At 37.8% G+C, this 20,738-nt stretch overlaps 1 protein-coding gene across 14 annotated transcripts in view; it reads right to left on the reverse strand.

Annotated features, from left to right (window-relative positions):
• LRAT (lecithin retinol acyltransferase) overlaps nucleotides 1–20,738 on the reverse strand; it is a 263,547-nt gene that overhangs the window by 96,564 nt on the left and 146,245 nt on the right. For 8 of the 14 annotated variants that reach the window (XM_045055757.1, XM_045055756.1, XM_045055754.1 and 5 more), the window contains 6 exons: nucleotides 18,365–18,476; nucleotides 14,937–15,057; nucleotides 14,517–14,624; nucleotides 11,030–11,133; nucleotides 8,366–8,442; nucleotides 7,180–7,343 (listed from right to left, as the gene is read on the reverse strand). The gene's annotated coding sequence lies outside the window, so the exon portion shown is untranslated. Of the gene's footprint in view, nucleotides 1–6,691; nucleotides 6,892–7,179; nucleotides 7,344–8,156; nucleotides 8,457–11,029; nucleotides 11,134–14,516; nucleotides 14,625–14,936; nucleotides 15,058–18,364; nucleotides 18,477–20,738 lie in introns of those variants that run through there. The other 6 variants (XR_006596653.1, XR_006596657.1, XR_006596655.1 and 3 more) reach the window with 3 other exon arrangements.

Here is a 20,738-nt window from a genome sequence, read left to right on the forward strand (position 1 = left end):
TGTGTGTATATATATACATACACATATATATGCACATATATATACATATATACATATATATACATATATGTGTATATATATGTGTGTATATACACACACACACACATATGTATATATATATATGTATATATATTTGGCCATTATCTATTTTCAGGATTTTTCTAGACTTTTTACTCTCACCTTATAAAATTTTTGCTAATGTGCATCAGGATAATGAATTGTATGGAACTATTTTATTACCAGAGTTAACTGACATATTGAAGAATAAGTGCTTAGAATTATACATTCAACTCATGACAAATGAGGAAAAGGATTTGAAGATATCCACTGGGTTCCCTGTAAGTGTAAGTTTAGCCCTTTGGAGTGATACAGTCTTGTAATTTTTGTTTTTGCTGTCATTTTCACCTAATTCATTCATCCATTTATTGCACTTAAAGATACTGTGCCAGTTACATGAGCTAGGCTACTCTTAGTGCCGGCAAGTTGGTCTGAATGGTAACAATAACCTGACCTCAGAGCTTAATTTTACAAGAGAGAGTCAGTACAGGCATGATAAATAAATAGTATAATTGCAGGTAGTGATAAGTTTGTTTTTTATTTTTTTTAATGTTTATTGATTTTTGAGAGACAGAGACAGAGCATGAGCAGGAGAGGGCAGAAAGAGAGGGAGACACAGAATCTGTAACAGGTTCCAGGCTCTGAGCTGTCAGCACAGAGCCCGCCACAGGGCTCAAACTCATGAACCGTGAGATCATGACCTCAGCTGAAGTCAAACGCTTAACCAACTGAGCCACCCAGGCACCCCATAGTGGTAAGTTTTAATGATACAAAGAAGTAGAGTAACAGACTGGAGAGCAACTAGGGCAGGTGCTATTTCATTTGTGGTGATAAAGACAGACCTCTCTGGGAAGGTCCCATCTGAGCTGATACCTAACTTATCAGAAGATGTCAGGATAGAGCTTTCCAGGAAAGACGTCAAGATAGAGCAGCATAAACAAAAGGTCTGGGCGTGTCAAGCTCAAGGAGCAGAAAAAAAGCCGTGAATGAGGGCTGAGAGGTAGAAGGTGAGGTCAGTGGGATGGACGGGTGCCACAGGTGAGGCTCTGTGGCCATGGAAGGAGCTTCTATTCTGGTCTAATGGCAGTGGGAAACCGCCATGGCAAGATCACACTGCTTGCTACGTGGAGACAAGATGCAGAGCATTGCAAAGAACTGTGACTCTGGGAAGTGAGAAGGTTTTTGCAATGATGTAAGGCAGAGAGGACAGTGATTTAGGTTGGAGTTTAGCACCGGACATGGTAAACTGTGGTCAGACCTGGAAGTAGCACTGATAGGGCTCTTTCGGAAGCTTAAAGAGGATTAATACTTCCTACATGCACTTTCATTAAGAAGGAAACTAGTAGTAGCAAACAAAAAGCACCACTTACTTTTTCCTAAGTGTGAATAATCTGATTTCTCTAAAAGCACTTTACTCATTGGCACGATTTAATCACAGAATATTAGAATTGTTAAAGATCACAGAGTAACATAATCTAATTATCTCTTTTTTGCTCTGGCTTGAATAGGCTACAATCGGGGAAAGCACAGAATGTTGGGAATATCAACAGTGGCCATTAATGCTTCCTGCTGTATTTTCAATAAAAATACTAATATACCAAAATGACAAATCATTTTTTAGGTTCACACAAAAAAAAATTCATAATGGACAGGATTCCATTATAAGACATCGTCAGTGATGTCTTTCCTTCAATTTTGAATTGAATTTGGAGTCAGTGAAATTGTCTCTAGATCAGATGTGGCTTATGAGAGAGAGGAGTCAGGGCTGACTCTACGGATTTTGGCCTTAGCAACTAGAAAAATAGATTTGCCCAACTGAGGGGAGGAAGCTATTAAGAGGCACAGGTTTGGGGAGTGTGTGAGATTCAGGAACCTGGTTTTTAACAAGGCAGGTCTGAGGTACTAATGGGGCATCCAAGAGGAAATGCTGAGTAGGCAGGTGAACACAGGAATTTACTAGCTGAAAAAGGAGTTGTGGCTGGAAATATAAATATAACTTTCAATAGTATTTAAAACTGAGATTAAAGATCATTTTGAGTATGGGCTCCTTAATGTTTTTGTGCCCTAAGTCCCCTAAATTGGCCTCTTTCAAATGGCAACAAAATTTCAACATTAAGCCTACTGTTAAAGGGCACTTCAAAATCTATTTAATTAATTAAAAATATATATATAGTTTTCAGACTGGGTGGAAAGGCATTTTGGGGGACAAGTGGGAAATAAAAACATACTGAAGACTAGTTGATGATATTAACAATTCTGGAGGCAAAAAACTATGCTGTTGTGGTTACGTAGGAGAATGTCCCAATTACCAGGAGATACATGCTGAAGTATTTAGAGCTGAAGTGTCTTATTGTCTACAACTCAAAGTTTCAAAGGGGCTCAGGGAAAAAAAGTGTGTGTGTTTGTGTAGAGAGAGAGAAAGAGACAAAGAGAAACAGAAAAAAAGAAAAAGACCGAAAACGTGGGAAAATGTTAATTAGTGAGAGTCCGTGAATGGCATAAGGATGTTCATTTTACAACTCTTTCAATTTTTCTATAGATTCAAAAATTTTCAAAATGAAAAGCTGTGGAAAAATATTCCACAGAAATATATGAGACATACCTAAAACATGTTAAGTGATGGCTTTTACAGAATGAATAAAGAATTTTTAAAAAGAAAACTATACGAATTTCATATAAACAACTCAGAGCACCTGGGCGTCTCAGTAGGTTAAGGGTCCGGCTTCAGCTCAGGTCACGATCTCATGGTTCATGAGGTCGAGCCCCACATCGGGCTCTGTGGTGACAGGGCAGAGCCTTCTTGGATTCTCTATCTCCCTCTCTCTTTGTCCCTCCCCACCGTCTCAAAAATAAACATTTGAAAAGCCCCTCAAAGTAAAAATGATTAAACGGTACAATCATTTTATATGCATCAAAAGTGTACTAAACAGTGACACATAACATTTCCATTGTCCCGTGGTCACACACTGAATAGTCCTTGAGCAACCACACCTTCCTCTAGTCTTGTGTCCCATGAATCCATGGTCTCTAGTCTGAATCAAATCTCAGTGTTGCTCTGAAATCAATCACTGACTTTCATCAGTCCCCAGTTTCTCCACTTGTCCAAAGGGGCGTTTCCGATTTTCACCACCTTCACCTGTTCTAGTACTCTCCTAGCAGATGGATTTATTTCCAACTTCAAAGAAAACAGAAATTCAGATAGGAAGCCCTTCACCTGCACGCTACCCAACAACAAAATCTGCACTTGCTCTGTGGTAGACACTGCCACTTGGCTGGTCCAACTGCCACTCCCAAGTCCTGCGTCCCTTGACTTCTCCAACCAGGAGGATAAGAAAACTTTCTCAGCCTCCCCCACAGTGCTGGCCAATCAGACATAAGCAGAAGTCTCCCAGAAACTTCTGGCAACACTTCCTGACTAAAGGACCAGGTGCAGCCAACATCGCCTCTGCCCACTCTTGTCTGGCCTTGATCACAGCCCTAGAGGAAAAGGCCAAGATGACTAAGGTGATGTCAAGCCCTTAGTGCTGACACCATTGACACCGAAGCCATGCCCGTGTTGTGCACCTCAAACCAATTCTCACGTGACAAAACATAAACCTCTGCTTGAGTGAGGCACTATTAGCAGCTGAGGTTCTGTTGCCTGAATGGAAAGCATTCCTGACAATGAGCCCACCTCTTTTAAAAAGAGACCCCTTATCCAGTACTGTGCATCCCATCTTCTTCTTCCACCTTCCCAGAGACCTCTCTCCATTGATTGCACCCCCCCTTCAGTACCTTCAACGTTTCTCTCTCCACTAATTGTTCTACATCGTCAGTGTCTAACACGCTCAAGTCTCTCCATATTAAATGAAAAAGTGTCCCCCAGCCTCCCATCTTCCTCTAGTGACTGCCTTATCTTTACCCTCCCTTTCACTAACATTCTTCTTAAAAGAGCTGTCTACACTCACTATCTCCCACTTCCTTCTTTCCTATTCATTCCTCAACTCGGGGCATCTGGCTTCGTCCCCGGCTTGACTGTGTTTGTGCCAAGGTCACCAACAGCACCCTCATTGCAAAATCCAATGGGAATTTTTCAGTTTTTATCTTACTTGACCTCCGTATAGCATTTGACACCATGACCATTCAATCCTTTTGGAAATACTTTCTTTCCTTGAATTTTTAAAAGCATTCTGTCCTAGTTTTTATTGCTTCTTCTGGGAGATCTCTGTAAGCTTATCTTAAAGGACAGTCATTTGCAAATCCCCTGCACATTGATATGAAATATATATATATACACACACACGCACACACACTGATGCCTCCTTGGTATCTCCTTGGCAGCCTAGATGTCTTGAAAAGTCCCACAGACTCCCCCAAACCTGCTTCTTGCCCCAGGGTCCTCCTCTGTGAGTGGTACCACCATCCACCCAGGGTCCAACCCAGAATGATCTTTCACGTCCTTCTCTCCCTTGTTTCTCAAATCCAGTTAAACAGTAAGTCCTGGGAATTCAGCCTCATAGAGGTCTGTGATCCGCCCATTCCGCTTAGTCTTGCTAATCTTATCCCACATTAGGCCTCTCCTGGCATCGGTTTCCTAACCCCTCTTCCCCGAGCTGACCCCATGTCTGTGCTGCAGCTGAAGAGAACTTTGGTTTTTCCAGAACTGCCAACCTCTCTTTCACCTCTGGACTTTCACGCGTGCTGTTTCCTCTGACTAGAATTTTTTTCACAAGGCTAAGTATCACTCCTAGGAATCTTTTGATTCTCAGTTTAAGTTGTCACTGCTCTGATATGCTTAGACTGGGTTGGGTGTTCCTGCTGTATTTTTCCACAACATCCTATATCCCTCACTATCATTGTTTTTGTTCTTTCTTAAGCTTATTTATTTTGAGAAAGAGAGAGAGAGAGAGAGAGAGAGCGAGCTCACATGAGCAGGGGAGGGGCAAAGAGGGAGGGAGGGAGAGAATCCCAAGCAGACTCTGTACTGTCAGCATGGAGTCCGATTCAGGGCTCGAACTCACGAACCCTGAGATCATGACCTGAGCTGAAGCCAAGAGTGAGATGCTTGACTGAATGAGCCACCCAGGCGCCCCAACTCCTCACTGCCATTGTTTTTGTTTTCTTTTGCTCCATGAGGGCACATTTGATCTCTAATAACCTGTCTCTCCAGATTTCTCAATTAGATTGTAATGCCAGGATTCTGATTTTTATTTACACCAAGACAGCAATTCTTTTTAGAGCACTGGTGTTCATCAAAAATTGTGGGTTAAATCCCTGGAATGTTAAAGATTCCCATTTAGTTTTAAGGACCATTTACCCTACAATGAAAAAGGGACATAAATGCTGGAGTAAACAGTCATTAAAATGATTTTGGTAATCGCTCAAAATATTATTGGGATGGATATATCCACTCTAAAAGCAAGGAGGGATCCTCGGTCATCACTAAAGTATACAAATTGGTTATTGCCTATCACAATAAAAATTCCAAGAAAGAAATAGAGTATATATAAACCACCACCTAAATCTATATAGATTGCCCATAGTGAAAAGGGTGCAAAATGCATTCAAAAAAGTTTGACATAACATCGAAGTATACAATCTAATTAAATGAAATCTAATCAATGCAATTAATGATCGGAGAAGCAGGGGCCAACCAAACTAAAAATGTAAAAGTAAGACCCTTATGCAACAGTGTTACAAGTAAACTCAGAATTAACAATGTGACATTATTGAAACATCCGGATTATTGCCAGGATTTACTGCAATTAATTTTATCTACTTAATATGCATGTGCTTCAGATTATAAAACCAAGAAGTTCATTTGTATGATGAACCAAAACACAGACTGACTGCAACTTTTCACACTTTTCCAACAATCTAATTGTCAACATAATACAATTCAATATGCAAAATTCAGTCCAGATAAATTTTAGAGAGAGCTACCTATTCCTTGAGTCTAGGGACAAAATAGGTGTTTTTTTTTTTCTTTCTTTTATACAAACTATGTTCAGAAAACATAAGACCAAAGAACCATACTATCACATTTATTGCTAAAGGCAAAATATATTTCGGTACAATTCTGTGACTTTCCAAAAGAAAAGAAAAGGCTGTCTATATACCAACATAGACAACATCCAAGAAAAAAAGATAAAGGCCAAAAGTTCAAGAAAAAATATACATTTCTTTTTCACCTATGAAGTTTTGATCATAAGATCGGTTGATCTTAAAATACAAATACCGATTATATTTGGCTTGGGAATATGATTTGGGTCAAAATGGCTGGCAAAACTATTTTCCATATGACCTTCAAGTTCCATATTCATCTGCTTTAGGATTCAGATCTTTCCCTAAAGCCATTATATTGTTTGTTTACCGTCAGGACTTCATGTGCCTCTATTTGCTTTGATCTCTACCATTAAATTTTAAGTTCCCTGAATGCAGATTCTGAATCATATGTGGTGTTCGTATCTCTTATCAAGCCCCACACAACATGGAGATTCACAAAAATAATTGAATTTTATTTCATTTGGAGTATCTGAAATGAAAACAAATGAATAAATCCCACATCACATATTGTGGCACACTAGCTCTTAGACTCTGCCCTGGTCACACTGGGTGCCTGATTGCCTCAGAACAAATTATCTGATGGCCATACCTGTGTGCGGTGTCTTCTCTGGTTAAAGACTCCACTCCTCTGGCCACAGGAGTCGGCATACAAACCAAGCGTGGCTAATTAAAAAGGCCTTCGGAACTTTAGAAACTGATTCTGGGAGAGAAGAATTCTTTTCCTTTATGATTTCAGGATAGTTTGGATACAAGCCTTGGCTGCTTCTCCAGCTTCCCAAAGAAACTGGTCTTCATAGAATAACATACAGACACAGAAAGGGGAGCAAGTGAGAGGCCAGACGAGCTGGACACCCCTAAAGCTAACTGCACCCTTACTCTTCCCACATCTAGGTTATAAGAGTCAACAAATACCATGCACCGACCTTCACTAGTTCATGTAAGGTTCTATCACCAGAAGCCAGAGTTGTAACTAGTTCAGGGACAGATTTGTATTACTGTAAGGATTCTTGGAATTCATGGCGTCCAAAATCCTCACGTTAAGTATTAGGAAGATGGATTAGTAGAGAGGTTAAATACCTTGCCTGAATTCTCACAATGAATTTGTAAGGACGCAGGAAACTGTGGCAGATTCTGCAAGTTGGCTCCTTCTCTCTCATTTTGACACCAACATTCCCCAGTCTTCTTGCAGTTGGGTGCAGGCAGGTGGCCTGAGTTCCTGGCAGGCAGAGGCATCTGAGTTCCTGGCAGGCAGGATGAGAAATGAGCAACGAGAGGGGGCCGCTGCATGCCAGGAGCTTGTCTCTTTCGGAGAGCACAGTGGTGTGGCCAAGCGGTTCCTCCGAGACAATGAAGTAGGCTCGCTGCCACTTAGTGTCCTACCTGCCTGGTGCCCTACAGGCTCCCTACAACCACTGTTTTTCTTTTTTCTTTTTAGTTGAAGTGTAGCTGACATATCGTATTAAATTAGTTTCAAGGGTACCGCAGTTATTCAACAATCAGATACATTATGAAATGCTCACCATGATAAGTGTATGACAACCTTCCCTATGCTGTACTTTTCATTCCTGTAACTTATTTTGTAACTACATTTGTAACTCTTCATCGCCCTCACCCGTGATCATCCCCCACCCCTTCCCCTTTGCCAACAACCACCAGTTTGTTCTCTGTATTTGTAAGTCTGTTTTTCTCTTTTGTTGTTGTTTGTTTCTTCATTTGTTTGGTTTTTAGATCCCACATATAAGTGAAATTCTATGGTATTTGTCTTTGCCTGGCTTATTTCACTTAGCATAATACCCTCACGGCCCACCCATGTTGTCATGTATGGCAAGATTTAATTCTTTTTTATGGCTATTATTCCATTATATATACATATATATACATATATATACATATATGTATAATTAATAATATATAATATATTAATTAATATAATATAATGTATTAATAAATACAATGTACTGTATATTAATACATAATATATAAATAAATTAATATAATATATTAATATATAATAATATAGAACATATTAATAATAATATATATATCACATCTTTTTTATCCATTCATGCATCGTTTGAAACCACTGTTTTTTGCCTGATTGTTTTGTTTTGTTTGTTTTTGACTGAGTGAGACCCAAAACTGGGTTCTATGGCTCTCGCAAGATTCTGGGAGCCACTAATATCCTTCAATAAATCTCTTTCCACTTAAACTAGCTAGAATTCTGTTTGAGACCAAGAAGCTTCACCTAAATAGAATTTGGTACCTTGAAATGGCGTGCTGCAATCTCAGATGTGGAACTCAGTTGCTGAAGGTGGGCTTTGAGCAGTGAAGGCACAGATACTGAAAGCAGAAAGCTGGAAACTCTTAATAGGCATTACATAAAATTTTGTCGACCTGTCCCCATGTTGTGCCTCGGAAAAATAGACTATCGTGTGCCCTACTTTCCACTAGAAGAGAAAAAAAAAAAAAAGAAATCTCAGGGGGCGCCTGGGTGGCGCAGTCGGTTAAGCGTCCGACTTCAGCCAGGTCATGATCTCGCGGTCCGTGAGTTCGAGCCCCGCGTGGGGCTCTGGGCTGATGGCTCAGAGCCTGGAGCCTGTTTCCGATTCTGTGTCTCCCTCTCTCTCTGCCCCTCCCCCGTTCATGCTCTGTCTCTCTCTGTCCCAAAAATAAATAAACGTTGAAAAACAAAATTAAAAAAAAAAAAAAAAAGGATGTAGAATGAGGACATTTAAGAGCAATCCCCAGAATTCCTAAACTCCTTCCCAAAGTTCATGCCACTTCGAAATGGTTTTTGGTTGCCTCCATTTCCATAACGTGTTTCTTGTTTTAATTTTTTCCAGCATTATTGAAATGGAACTGACATACAACACTGTATAAATTTAAGGTGGATAATATGATGATTTATGTCTATATTGTGAAGCGTTTACCACAATAAGGTTAGTTAGCACATCTTTCATTTCACATAATTACCATTTTGTTGTTGTTACGGTGGCGAGAATATTAAGGTTCTACCCTCATAGCCATTTTGGAGTATACAATACAGTATTGTTAACTATAGTATTGTATAGTATTGTATAGTACTGTCACCATGTTGTATGTTAGATCCCTGGAACTTACTCGTACCATAACTGAAAGTTTGTGCCCTTTGGCCAACATCTCCCCATTTCCCTCACACCTCAGCCCCTGACAGTCTTCATTTTAGTCTCTGTTTCTAGAAGTTCAATGTTTTTAGATTTCACATATAAATGAAACCATTTAGTATTTGTCTGTCTCAATCTGAATTATTTCACTAATAATGCCCTCAAGGTCCATTCACGATGCTGCAAATGACAGGATTTCCTTCTTTTTTATGGCCGAATAATACTCCATTGTGTATATATACCAACCACATTTTCTTTATCTATTCATCTGTTGACGGACACTTAGATGGTTTCCATGCCATGGCTGTTGTAAATAGTGCTGCAATGAACATGGGAGGGTGCATATATCTCTTTGAGATAGGGATTTCATTTTGGAATATATAGCTAGAAGTGGCATTGCTGGATCATATGGTAGTTCTGGTTTTAATTTGTTGAAGAACCTCCATACTGTTTTCTAGAGTGGCTGCAACAATATACATTCCCACCAACAGTGCACAAGGATTCCCTTTTTTTCTGTATCCTTTGTTGTCTCCTGTCTTTTTGATAATACCCATTCTAACAGGTGTGGGATAATACCTCATTGTGGTTTTGATTTGTATTTCTCTCATGTTAGTGATATTGAGCCCCTTTTCATGTATTTATTGGCCATTTATGTGTCATCTTTGGAAAATGTCTATTCAAGTCCTCTGCCCATTTTTTAATTGCACTGTTTTTTTTATTGAGTTGTACAAGTTCCTTATATATTTTGAATATTACTCCCTTATCAGAAATATGACTTGCAAATAACTTCCCTCATTCCATAGATTGCCTTCTCATTTTGTTGATCATTTCCTTTCCTGTGCAGAAGCTTTTTAGTTTAATGTAGTCCCACTTACTGATTTTTGCTTTGTTTTCATTTTAAAACGTAAGTCTTGCCTAGTCAAAATTCATTTCCCCCTCCATTTTTAAACATTGGTAGAGAATGAGGAAAGAAGTGGAAATAGAACAGAACTTTTCCCCATGACACTTTCTAGAAAATTTTACTTCTCTTCTTGGAAGCCAAAGGAAGGTTCTTATTTTCTCTCATTTTACCCACTTCACCTCTCTGCGCCTCAATCTCTCCATATGCAAAATGTAGGAATTCAAAGCCTTTCAGATGTAATGTGCCAATGAATGAATGAGCTCATTGCATTAGCAAAACTGAAGCCTTGAGAAGCCTGGTCCTGTGGTCACAGCAGGTCTACTTCACTTGTGAGAGGACAGCAAGAGCAAGGGAGGAAAGAAATCCTGTAGGCTTGGAGGTAGCATGGCACAGGTCGCCCTGAGACCTGTTCAGAGGGTACTAAGAAAGAAGAGACCGTTTTCTGGGGGAAATGGGATCCTGATGTGGGGGGACACAGGGACCTGTCCTGTGGGACACAGGACGGGTGTGCTGCTTCGGCAGAGCAAACCCAAGATAAACTTTACCAGGTTGCTTTGTTTGGGACTATAACCTAAATCCACCATTTGGCATACACGTAACGGGCAAATATATATGCCCATACTTAACGTCAAGATGTTTTAAAATTTTTGATAAACTTTAAGTAAGTATTATGAGAAAGGGCATATACGCAACAAATGTTTAAAGGTATTCAAAGGCAAAAGGGCTATGAATATGGCTTGACCATTGGCATACACTGCCAAGTTCAGAAGGGTCAAATAATGAATATTATAATTGATGTCAGTGATAAGAAAGTAAGAGGTTCTTACAGCTATACCTGTAAAATATATGTACATATTTTAACTGTAAAAATATGCATATTTACCCATTCCAGGCAGGCCCTGCTTGTGCAATTTCTCTTGAAAAAATTTCTAATGCCTTCTTCTGTTTATGATGTCCTGAAAGTCAAAGGACTACTTCTCCAGGACCCTATTAACAAAGAGTAGAAATTAACAGATGTCTACTGCAAAATATGAAACAAGCCTGTATTTGCATACCATGAAAGAAGATATATTTCTGGACCATATAATTATCTCTGATTTGCATGATCACTATAAAGAGTTTATTATTATAGGTTTTCCCAATTATGCCATGCTTGTCCACAAAAATAAACACCTTATTAAACGATAACACTCTTGGTCCTCCATAAATTATTAATAATAAATTTTATCTTAGGAATATAACTTGACACATGGGAATGATGATAGCTTGAAAAAATCGCTAAAATTCTATTTGAAAAACCCCTTTACTTTTTTCCATTTTCTATCTCTTTTATTTAATTGAGGCCTATTACTTTCTTCATATGACAGATGATTTTAAATGATATGTGTATCATTGCTATAGTTCAATTCCTCTTAAAGGACATCTACATCATACATGATCTATAGCCATTGGACAGTTTATTATAGAATGAGTCAGTTATCCTAGTTTGAAACAGAGTTATAATACATAAATATATAAATAAACAATGTCTTACTTGAGACTTTTTAAGGATTTAGCAATGATCTTCTCTGAAACGTGTGGTCATCTGAAAGGTCACTAGAAAGGAGTGGAAGTCTAAGGTCTAGTTCTGCCTGTTATTCTAAAGACCTGCTTGTCTTTCATTAAGTCAGTTCATTTCCCCACAACTTAATTTGCCTTTTTAGTCAAATGAAGATCATATCAGCTTCCTAACTACTTCACAGAGCTACTATGATGAAACAATATGGCATCAGATGTGAAACATTTCTTCAAGGACAAATACGAGACATAATTATTTTAATGACCAATAATTAAAGTAAACTTCTACTTTTCCCATTATGTTTACTATCAATTTCTCAGTCTAAAACCAACTTAATGAATCTGTTTGACAATTTAATTATGTGACTAAATTGAGCTTTATGGATACATCATGAAAAATAGACACATGTACTGTTTTCAAGCAGCCTTTAATACAAAGCACCTTCCAAACAACAGATTAAAAGTTGGCTTTCAGATAGCAGCTACGCTGTGGTAAGCATAGCATCATGTATAGAGAAGGTGAATCACCATTTGCACACCTGAAACTAACATAACATTGTGTGTGGCCCATGCTAAAAAAAAATTAATAAAAACGAATCAATTAATTAAAAATGTTTTAAAGTTGGCTTTCACAATAACCTTTCATATTAAGTTCTACATTCACTAATTCTAATTCAGTGAATTATGTATGTCAGTTAAACCACCTAGCCGCTCATAGAGCACATATTCCTAGGTAGAGTGAAATAACTACACTCTGACACCTGCTTCCTGCTTCTGGGTTTTATCAGGCACCTAAAATTTCCCATATAATTCTCAATAGTCCCTAAGTTTAAATCCCGACCTTACCACATGCTAGTCTACAAAATAAAACACAGGAGTTCCTGGCATTTGCGGAGTGGAGTGGGGCTTCATAAAATGAAATGAATAACAGACTGCAAAAATTATGCAACTAAGAATTCTCTAAAAATTTTGTCAAAATAAAAAATTTGGCCAATATCTTGTTGAGCTTTCTATTTTGTACAAAAGAGAAAATTCCTAAATAGAGAAGAGTGTCAATAAAGATTGTAACACAGACATTTGAACCATGCTATTTTAACATATCTGGGATTATAAGGAACAATATTATTTTCCTTTTTTAAAATTTAATAAATTATCTTTTTATGGCATTCAAGCCTTAATAATTCAGTTACAGAAGCTTTAGATCTTTTTCATTGATTCTACACTAAAATGAAACTCTTGCTCCTAGAGGTTAAAAGTGCAGAAGCTAGAACTGGACTGCAGGGAGTTCAAAATCTGACCCTGCCCCTCATTAGCCGTTTGACCTGAGACAAATTATTCAATCTCTCTGCATCTGTTTCCTCATTTATAAAATAGAAATACTAACAGATCTACCTAAAAGTGTTGTTGTGAGGGCTAAATGAAAATACAAGTAGGGGCGCCTGGATGGCTCGATGGGTTAAGCATCATACTCTTGATTTCGGGTCAGGTCATGATTTCACGGTCATTAGATCGAGTTCCATGCTCAGTGTGGAGCCTGCTTGGGATTCTCTTTCCCTCTCTCTCTGCTGCTCCTTCACTCGTGCTTGCTCTCTCCCTCTCAGAATAAATAGATAAACTTTAAAAAAAGAAAAAAATACAAGTAGAACACTTGGAACAGTGCCTGCCACGCACTACCCTCTCAATTAGTGTTACTGTGACTCTGTAATTGATGTTTCCCATATACTTTCCCATCTTTGATTAATACTTCTTAAGTGACAGAAGTCACTACACGCCAAGATATCTACAAATAATCCAGAATAATAATATGGTCAAACCTTTGTGAATAAGACTGTCAGAGTTAAAAAGTCCTAAAAAAATTATTCAAAAGGGTTAGACTTATAATTAGAAAGTTTATATAAGACACACCTATAATAATGTTGCTTGGAATAAATATATGGAGAGGGAAAGAAAGTTCCTAGGCAAGGTCAACTTAATTATCCATAATTTAATGAGACATTGACCATACTTCATTTTGTTTAATTTGGTCATTTTAAAAACTAATCTTGGTGCCTGGATGGCTCAGTCAGTTAAGCCTCTGACTTTGGCTCAGGTCATGATCTCATGGTTCGTGGGTTCGAGTCCCGCATCTGGTGAGCTTGAGCCCTGCCTCTCTCTGTCTGTCTGTCTCTCTCTCTGTCTCTCTCTTTCTCCCTTCCTCTCTCTTCCTGCCACTCCTTCACACCCTCTCTCTCTCAAAAAAAAAAAATTCAAAATGCCTTGTATTAGATTAATGCAATTGATTTTTAATGGGTGCTCACAATAGATTTTGACATACTTTATATGTTGAATGCTTTCAGTGTAAGCAAAAAACAATTCTGAATCTCTGATTCCTTTTCCAGGGAATAGCTAGAAATTTTCCAGCAAGAATGGAAGGAACATCATTTGTTTTTACTGCTAAGGAACAACATGTACTAACTAGCTAGAAGTTAAAAATTTAAATATTCATAGCTGTCTAAAAACTTTTTAAGAAAACCATATATGTGGCACCCAGAGAGCCTAACCATAACAGCTACACCATTAACGGTATAATGAGAAAGGAAATGAATAAAGTTTTGCCACAGGCATACAGAAATTTCAAACTGAATTAACGAGCTTGTTATAGAACAATCAATTAAAAACAATACACACTATAAAACAGAAGTAACCCAAAATTCATAGCCCATTAAAACTTAGCTAGGTTGGTCTTTATAATAAATGCTTTCATACATAAGTGATTAAGAATATGCAAAACCAATTCTTTTACACTGGAATAAGAAATCTTGTATTTTACTTACTCCATTTAAATTTGTTTCAGTTTATGTTCCATATGTTTCTTCATATCCTAAAATTTGAAGACTGAACCCCACTCTAATTTTCCACACCAGCGTCTTCAAACATGAGTTCTGCAGCAAAGGATATGATAAAAATAAGCACGTGAGATTAAGAGGTGCAAACGTCCAGGTATAAACTAAATAAGTCATGGAGATGAAAAGTACAGCATGGGGAACAGACGCAAAAATACCGCAATAATGCTGTACCATGACTACACTGAGGGTGCCGAACACTGCGTAACATGCAGAATTGTTGGATCACTACGATGCACACCTGCAACTAATGTAACATTGTCAACTATACTTCAGTAATTATAAATAAATAAATAAATAAATAAATAAATAAATAAATAAATAAATAAATAAAGTGAAAACAAGCATTACCAGATTCCAGCCAAATATTGTTTCTGGTGGGACCGTCTGAGCCTGCCGATAGCGAGCTGGCTCCACGATAAAAAAGGGAGGTTGGCACGTGCTCAAGGACCAAATGAGATTTTTTTTTCCTCTTAAAATCAGAATCATTAAAAGAGAAGGAAAAGAAAAAAGTATTCATGAATTTACAGTGGATCCATTCCAACATTCCCTTAGTTTTCGTTCTTGATCAAGGTCACCCATTTTTGGATGTCAACAACAATTACAGCTAAAGCCCTAGGGCAATCTGGGGCCTTTAAGTCTATCAAGTCACTCTTGAATATAGCCTTAGCTTCAAACCACAACATTTGATATGTTAATAGCCTCAATGTCTTTTATTTTCTAAACAGTCTAATGTTGAAGATTTTCTCCTTGATACAATAATTACATGTGCAAATACTTTTTTTTTTTTTAAGTTTATGTATTTATTTTGAAAGACAGGGAGAACACACGTGTGAGCACAAACAGGGGAGGGACAGAGAAGGAGAGACGGAATCCCAAGCGCAGAGCCTGATGCCGGGCTCAAACTCACGAACCCGAGAGATCATGACCTGAGCCAAAGCACTTAACTGACTGCGCCACTCTGGCACCACAGGGTGCAAGTACTTTTGACATTTCTTAGAGACTAGAGTTTTGGGGTTTGGTTGTTTTTGAAAGTTTTGTTATTAATTTGGTGTATTGAACATATGATCAAAGAATGTGGTCTATAAAATTGCTACTTTCTGAAACAGATTAAGGTAGCTTTGAGGATGCTTAAAAACAAGGTACATACTTGTCTTGTGTGGGGGAGAATGTTCTATCTGTAGCTTTTAATTCAACTTTTGTATTATCCCAATATTCTGTGTTCTTTTTTTTTTTTTTTTTAATTTTTTTTTTCAACGTTTATTTATTTTTGGGACAGAGAGAGACAGAGCATGAACGGGGGAGGGGCAGAGAGAGAGGGAGACACAGAATCGGAAACAGGCTCCAGGCTCTGAGCCATCAGCCCAGAGCCTGACGCGGGGCTCAAACTCACGGACCGCAAGATCGTGACCTGGCTGAAGTCGGACGCTTAACCGACTGCGCCACCCAGGTGCCCCTTCTGTGTTCTTTTTAATCATTTATTTAATAATAAATAATAAATAAAAATAAATAATCATTATCATTTTTTTTTAAATTTTTTTTTTCAACGTTTATTTATTTTTGGGACAGAGAGAGACAGAGCATGAACGGGGGAGGGGCAGAGAGAGAGGGAGACACAGAATCGGAAACAGGCTCCAGGCTCTGAGCCATCAGCCCAGAGCCCGACGCGGGGCTCGAACTCACGGACCGCGAGATCGTGACCTGGCTGAAGTCGGACGCCCAACCGACTGCGCCACCCAGGCGCCCCAATAATCATTATCATTTAACTCAATAAATATGAAGATGTTAAAATCTTCCTCGGCAATTGTATTTCTCTTTCTCTTTACGTATCTAAAGAGACGTAAATGTCTTAATGCTTTGTTATTTAGCACATGAAAGGGCATAACCACATTATCTTCATTGTGAATGATACATTTTATGCCATTTGAATCCTACCTTACTGTCAATATCATTTCCCTCTTATTTTTTCCCTTCTCATTCTCCCCTACCTTCTTGTCCTTCTTTTTCTTATTCCTTGCTTACTGATTCTTCCAACTTTCTTGCATTGTTTGGTTTCACTGTGCATCATAACACTTAGTTGAACTTTGATTTTAATCTATTCTAAGAGACTATCTTTTAATTGAGCAGTCTACGGCATTTACATTTATTTGCACAACTGTGATTTTGACTTAACTTTTAAAATACTGTTTTACACTTCCCGTTTTAACGTTTGCTTTATTTTCTGATTTTTGGAATAGTCATTCATTCATTCAACAATATTTACTGAATAATATGTGCCAGATATTGTGACATATAACTGTGTTTTCATGCCTTTTATCTTATGTAGGTGCCTAAGAAGGCACCCATCATTCAGGTTGCCTTGTTCAAACATCACTTAATAAAACCTTCCTTGGGGCACCTGAGTGGCTCAGTGGGTGAAGCATCCGGGTCTTGGCTCTTCAGTTCAGCTCAGGTCATAATCTCACAGTTCGTGAGTTCAAGCCCTGCGTTGTGCTCTGCGCTTGCAGTGAGGAGCCTGCTTGGGATTCTCTCTCTCTGCCCTTCCCCGACTGGTGTGCTCTGTCTCTCTCTCTCAAAATAAATAAATAAACTTTAAAAAAATTAAAAAAAATAAAATAAAACCTTCCTTAACTGCTAAATTGAAATTATGCTTCTTTATTATTCTTTTTCATAATACCCTTTAATATTTCTTCAAAGTACTTTTCAATTCTTTATTTGTGGGTTATTAGTTTAATGTCTATCCATATTACTAAACACCATGAGGATAGCTACCTTGTCTGTCCTGCTCACAGCTATATACCCAGGGCCCAGAAGTCACTGCTATGTAGTAAGGGACTCAAATGTTGAAAGAGACAACTAGTTAATTAATTAATTATATAGATAGCCTTAAAAATGCAGATTGTAATTATCTTAAATTTTAATTAAAAAACACTTTAATTCGAGAGAAAAAGTGAGTGGGGGAGAGGGGCAGGAGAAGAGAGACAGAGAGAGAGAGAGAGAGAGAGAGAGAGAATCTCAAGCAGGCTCCATGCTCAGCACTGAGGCCAACATGGGGCTCAATCCCATGACCCTGGGACCAGGACCTGAGCTAAAATCAAGAGTCAGATGCTTAGCTGACTAAGCCACCCATGCACCCCAAATCTTTAATTTAAAAACACTCTAACTCTCTGCTAAGGGATCACAGGTTATTTTCACTCAGTTTCCTGTTTATGTTGTTTTTTACTTTTAAATGTTTTTGATCACCACTATTGATAAAAATGAAATAATTTGGGGGTACTTACATGGTAGGAAGCATCACTAGTGTAAATAACATGTAAATGATTTGGTTCTAGCATCAAAAATTTTATAAAAATTGTTAAATAATTAAGTTTGGCTACAAAATTATAATATTTCTTTATTTGGATATGTTTAAAGAGAAATTTCTAGGACAAATGAAGTTTCCTCCAGAGACAAAAACAGGCGGATGTACCATTTGACCTGTCAAAGGGTCTGTTGCTTTGATTCTATCACCTGTTATCTTTCTAAACATCATCTCTAGGTTAAGAGAAAGAGGCTAACATCCATAAAACTTTACTAAAACTTGCTTATCTGAGCATACTGAACTACAAAACTGTTGGGGCAGGTCACTCTCCACTTAATACATAACGTGATGAGTGAATGTATAGATACATTAGGGGAAAACGTTAAGTCATTATAATAACGATCCTTGTGAAATAATCTGATCGCTAACGTGCTTTAAAATAGACTGGAAAACCCATCATTTTGTTTCATGTGCCAACCTTTTCAAAAAACTTTCAGCTGTTCTCCTTCCCTTTTTAGTTGCTTTTTGGACCTTCCATTGTGCAGACAGCAGTTGCTCTGAAATCATCATGGTAACAAGCACTTGCTTACCTGCTAAGACAAGGTTATAAATATAAACAATGATATTAATCTATGCCAACAATAATATGCCCTAGGAATGGATCACATAACTATTATCGGAAACAATTGTATCTATTCTGAGTGCATACATAAATAAGGTAATCTTTTCTAATATGAAATAATGACCTTCATAGAAGTCAAGTGAAAGCTTTAATAAATTAGAGGGGGGTATAAGATTACATTTCTGAATTTAGAGAAATATTTTGGGGGCTTTAAAGTTTATTTCTGTTAAGCTTCCAATCAAGCTTTTTCTTCTACATGGACAGAGACTTTGGAAATACTCTACTGGAAACAATCTAAATGTCAAACAAGAAAGGAATATTTAAATACACTACAATAGGGACGCCTGGGTGGCTCAGTCGGTTAAGCATCTGACTTCGGCCCAGGTCATGATCTCACAGCTCATGGGTTTGAGCCCTGTATTGGGCTCTCAGCCGACAGCCTGGAGCCTGGAGCCTGCTTTGGATTCTGTGTCTCCCTCTCTCTCTGCCCCGCCCTCCTCTCACTCTGTCTCTCAAAAATAAATAATAAACGTTAAAAAAAGTAAAAGTAAATAAATATAATATGATACATGCAGATAATGGAATGCTATAGAGCACTTTTGAAATAATGTAAGAAAGTAAATTAAAAAAAAGGTAAAAAGTAAAATTAATTATGATGAAATACCCCTAATGTTATGTTTAAAAAAGAGGCAAAAACGGTATACAATATAATCTGTGTTCAAGTTTGCATGTGACTGCCACTCCTTTTTATGTCGGTTTGAATTACATTTCTGTCACTTGCAATAAAAAAATCCTAAATAGTACACATGTAGATTATTAATTTAAAAATTAATGTAAAAACTATATTAAACAGTTTGTTTTTTTAAGCTGACACTTTGTATTTTTCTTTTTTTCTTTTTTTTTTAAGTAGGCCCAGCATGGAACCCAACGCGGGGCTTGAACTCACTACCCTGAGACCAAGACCTGAACTGAGATCATGAGTCAGACACTTAACTGACTGGGCCATTCGGGTGCCCCCGAATTTGACACTTTTATTTTTAGAGGTTGCATCACTTTGTAGCTTTCAGAGTTTATTTTAAAGCAAGAAGATAAAAAAGCATGTATGCCTAAATTTTATGTTTTCTGTCATGGACATATCACAGTTTTGGACATACCATATCAAAAAACGAAACATTATTTTTAATATACAGATATATATTCTCTGTATTAATACTTCAATACCTACTCCACAGTCCTTCTCTATGTTTTATAATTGTGGTGCCACCATACACAACTAGCTTTGTACAGATAATGATTACCCTAAATCTAAGGAATTGCAATATTATAAATGTAAGTTTTAGAGTTTACATATACCAATTTTCTTAACTAATTTCAAGAAATCAAAGATAGTCGTGGGCTTATCTCTCTACGATGTTTTCTGCCTACTTTCTACAGGAAATCATAACTTTATCCCTAACTAAATCACCCTATCATACAGAGGGAAATTTATGTGCTTTCCACCTGACCTCTAAACAAATAACAAAATAACACAAGAGAAAAGACCTTATATAGTTGACCCTTGAACAACACGGGGGTTAGGAGCACTGATTCCCTATGCAATCAAAAATCCACATATAGGGGCACCTGGGTGGCGCAGTCGGTTAAGCGTCCGACTTCAGCCAGGTCACGATCTCGCGGTCCGTGAGTTTGAGCCCCGCGTCAGGCTCTGGGCTGATGGCTCAGAGCCTGGAGCCTGTTTCCGATTCTGTGTCTCCCTCTCTCTCTGCCCCTCCCCCGTTCATGCTCTCTCTCTGTCCCAAAAATAAATAAACGTTGAAAAAAAAAAATTTAAAAAAAAATCCACGTATAATTTTTGACTTCCCCCAAAATAAACTATTAATAGCCTACTGAAGCCTTACTAACAAAATAATCAATTACCACATATTTTGTATGTTATATGTGTTATATACTATATTCTTACAATAAAGAAAGCTAAAGAAAATATCATTAGGAATATGATAAGCAATAGAAAATATACAGTACTGTACTATATACATCGGAAATAATCCATGTGTAAGTGGACCAGTGCAGTTCAAACCCATGTTGTTGAAGGATCAGCTGTAAAAGGAAGAAGGAAGAGACCTTTTGCTCCTTGAACCTACACTGTTCCACCTTCAATACCTAAACACTGGAGAGAAAAACAGGATCACTTATTTTAATATGAAAACTGTTCATTACTTTTCATTAAAAG

This window comes from Felis catus, chromosome B1 (assembly GCF_018350175.1).
Source record: "Felis catus isolate Fca126 chromosome B1, F.catus_Fca126_mat1.0, whole genome shotgun sequence".
NCBI classification, from domain to species: domain Eukaryota; kingdom Metazoa; phylum Chordata; class Mammalia; order Carnivora; family Felidae; genus Felis; species Felis catus.